Source organism: Prunus dulcis, chromosome 8 (genome assembly GCF_902201215.1).
Source record: "Prunus dulcis chromosome 8, ALMONDv2, whole genome shotgun sequence".
In the NCBI taxonomy this organism is placed as follows: domain Eukaryota; kingdom Viridiplantae; phylum Streptophyta; class Magnoliopsida; order Rosales; family Rosaceae; genus Prunus; species Prunus dulcis.
The window spans coordinates 2,346,391-2,350,352 of record NC_047657.1 but is presented as its reverse complement, the minus strand read 5'-3'; the positions used below and the strand labels follow the sequence as shown (position 1 = coordinate 2,350,352).

The window sequence follows — 3,962 nt, the reverse complement described above, 5'->3', positions numbered from 1 at the left end:
GAAATTTAAAACGAAGGAAATTAATATTCTGAAATATGAAAGTTTCTTTTTTGGATGACAGATTTAAATAAAATAAGAATATAAAAACAACGACTGTTTTTGTTTTACTGTCGTCGTTTTTCGTCGTCTTAAGTAAGACTAAGACGACGTAATATATTTGTTGAGTGACGTTGATTTGTTTTTTAAACGTCGTTAGGTATAATATAACCGTCGTTGAAAATTGTCTCTCTGATTGCAAATTTTAAACGACGTTAGGTATAATATTTTAAAGCCGTGGAATTGTTTGTAATTATACGGCGTCTTATACGAAAACCTCGTCGTGTTATTTTATGAGTAAAAACGGCGGCTTTATTGAAAACGTCGTCTTTACTTTCTACGTCGGTCGATTCATAACATCTGCCGTTCTTTGTTGGCTTTGATTTTATACTGCGGAAATCTGTTTCAAATAGACGTCGGTTGTTTAATTAGGTACGTCGTTGTTTTTGAACAGCCATTTGAATCTCCATTTTTTAGTTGTCTAAGGTGGTATTACACGACGGTGGTTTTATAACCGTCGTCTTTTTAAAAACCACGACGGTTTTCACTTAGACCGTCGTTGTTTTCTGGTCGTCTTTTTCGCTTTTTGTAGTAGTGTTCCCATAATGCACTGCAATCTGTCTACACAGAGTTATACAGAGCTATGCAATGCAGCCTCCAACTAAAAAGGAAAAAGAACCAAAAAGAAAAAGCAATCTAGATTACAAAATGGGAGGCAGCAGCAAAGGATCTATTAGTGAGTACACTATGGACTAATATAGTTGTGCTGATGTTTCTTATTTAATTTTAAAACACTTCATGACAATCAATTAGTTGTTCACTTGCACTGTTAGTAAGCTAGCAGTAAATCCAAAGGCATTAATGTCTGGGTACTTGATACACCAAGCTCAAGAATCATGGGTGCAATCGATACATCAATGTCTTTAGAGTTCAAAGTGAGTGTAGCATTTCTTGAACTCCATGTCATGGCCGAACTGTAAGATAATGCAAGGGAAAGTGAACATAACCCGGGGAAAAGGTGAAGGAGTAGCATTGTAGAATCATTGACAAAGCAATCTTTGCTTCAGTAGTGCCTGTTGATGCTCAAAATGGCCCGGCCAATATTGATTCCAACTTAGTGATTAGATGTGCTGGGTCTTCAGCAGGGAAGAGGGCTGAGGCCCTGAGGCCCTTGGTGAAATAGGTTGGTGAGAAGCCTGCAGAAGATAAAGTGGGAGAAGCAATCGTTAAACTTCGGACACCGGTGTGGTGCCGGCCTAAGGCTCTCCGATGCCTAAGTCAGTTACAGGTAGTAATTCTGACATAGTAACAGTAAAAGTGGGAGAATAGTTCCCCTTTTTACCTGGGTACTGTTCCCTATTTATAGGGAAGTGAAAGTGGGAGCTTTGCACAAAGTTCCAATGTGGGACTTTGTGCAAGTCGTTGTGGTGGCGACACGTGTCTTGGATATTAGGTTTGGCAGCTGGGAGCTTCGGCAGGTGTCTGGCACCTCGAAAGTGTGTCTTCCTTCGGCACGGGAGAAGGCGTGGCTGCCTTGGTGCTAGTCGCTTTGATGCTGGGTCTGCTCGGTTCATTATGGTGTAAACAGTGCCAAATTTCATGCCCACACAAGTTAGGTCCCAATCCAAATGGTATAAATGCACCTATGTTGTTGTTAGTTGCTTTAGCAACCCCTTCCAAAAATCTCTCTGGTTTGAAAGGTGCACATCCTCTCCCCAGATTTCAGGATCATGGTGAATTGCTATAGTTGAGATAACCAAATCAAGATTAGGAGGAAGAGTGAGCTTTCCCAGTCTAACTTCCCTTTCAACTTTCCTTATAATAGAAACAAGCGGCGGATATAACCATAGAGACTCATTAATGATCATACTCATCTGCATTCAAATGAAAAAAGAGATAACAAATCAGGATTTCAAATTTAATTGAGAAAATATTTCTGCACTTACAAAAGCAATTGATTGTGTTCTTGACATTCTTACTATTTTCAGTTTGGCAATCCCATCGGAATGTGGAGTTTCTTTGCCAAATAATTGTATGACCTCCTTTCTTGCTTCCTCTTGCCAATCTGTATGGACTGCCAAAAGAAAGACAGTCCAAGAAAGCAAAGTGGTAGTAGTTTCTTGTCCGGACATGTAAAACGTCTTGCAATCATCAACAACTTTGTCCGCNGAAATCCTCTGGTTGTCATTGTCATCATGTTGAGCCTCNACAAGTAATCCAAGATAATCACTTCCAAATCTGTCTTCTCCTCTGGCCATTGCCTTCTCTTCTTTTTTTCTTAATAATCTCTATTATAGAGTCTTGTATTCCTTTCTCAAGTTTCTCCGACTCTATCTCATCGCTGGTTTTAAAGAACTTACTGCAATTTTCAGTGAAAGACTAAACATGAGAACATAATTAATGCTCACTGCTATGGGAAAACAATAAAAGAAGATTAAAGAAGAATGGTTCTCTGCATAACAAGCCTAATGCGCCAACTATACAACGAAAATGAAATAGAGTATGCTTCTCCTGGCTATAATGAAAATTTTTATTGAGTACATTTCTCCTGGCTATAATGCAAATCTGTATTCAATTCAAATTTTGAATTTGCACCAGTATCTCTTCTTTTTTAGGGGAAATCATCAGCATGAGTCTTTTTTTTCTTAAGAAGATACAGAGAGAATTGTTTAGGCATGACGCTGTGTTTGTTAACATAGTAAGGTACAGAATGACCAACCAAAAGATCATTTGGAAGCCATTTATATTGAGAAGTAAGAATGCTATCCAGAGATTGAATGGCTATCCACGTTAATCAATCAATCAATCAGATATTCAATAACTAAGACAACAGAGATTGAATGGCTATCCTTGTGGTTTTGCAATTCAAGATTTCGTTGAAATGAAGTTACCTAATGACAGGAACCCTGATTGTGAGAAATATTTTGTAGATTATGAAGCCTAACTTGGTCAACATCTCAAAAATGTTCTTTCCTTCAATATAGCTGTTTCCAAATGCTATTCTGGAAGTCACTTCTGAACTCAGCAACCTAAACTCTTGAAGCACATGAATCTCTTTTCCTTCATAATTTTCCACCTTCCTAGCATTGTCTCGGCACTAGCTACCATTTCTGGAATCATACTCTGGTAAAACAATACCTTCCCATTACTATACTAATCTTTGCAAGAAATTACCATTAACTGTGAAAAAAAAGACAAGCTCTCTCCAAGGAAGGCAAGAGCGGCCAGCTTTCTCAATTTTGTTGGCGTGACTTGTGGATATTGACTTACTTTCCTTACACACCAAGAATTCCTATTATAATTGTAATTGATTTACTTTAATTCCTGATTTCCTACTGTAAATGGATTTAGGAATTTATTATTTACTTGCCCATTCAGGTTTTGTTGTATTATAAATATGACCTCCTACAAGGAGAAGAATACACAGAAAATTCCCACAAACAAATATTCTCTCATAGTTTTCATATTTTAGCATGGTATCAGAGCGGCGATCTTGGGATTGNTGACTCTAGTTTCTAAACCCTAGCCGCCACCATGGGGGAGGATGACTCTTCTAATCCTCATGGCGGTAGCACCACTGNTTCCTCCTCTCCTTCTCAACCAACCATAGCCGAGTTGAGTGCCCAGGTGGCTCAACTAATGCAGATGCAGACTCAGACCTCGAAATTGATCCTAAATCAGGATCCTACCAAGACGACCCCGACCTCGACTCAGACGACAACCCCGACCTTGAATTAGACGACAACCTTGAACCCGAATCAGACAACGATTCCGACGACAATTACCTATGAAGCTTCCGCTGCACAGATTGGCATAAAGTTGGATGGCACCAACTATGCCCTATGGTCCCAAGTTGTAGAGTTGTATATCTCCGGCAAAGACAAATTGGGATATATTAATGGCGATCTTCCACAACCTCCTTCGAC

General features: G+C 39.1%; 1 pseudogene; it reads right to left on the bottom strand.

The window, feature by feature from the left end:
* Nucleotides 1–966: 966 nt before the first annotated feature.
* LOC117612172 overlaps nucleotides 967–3,962 on the bottom strand; it is a 15,329-nt pseudogene continuing 12,333 nt past the window's right edge.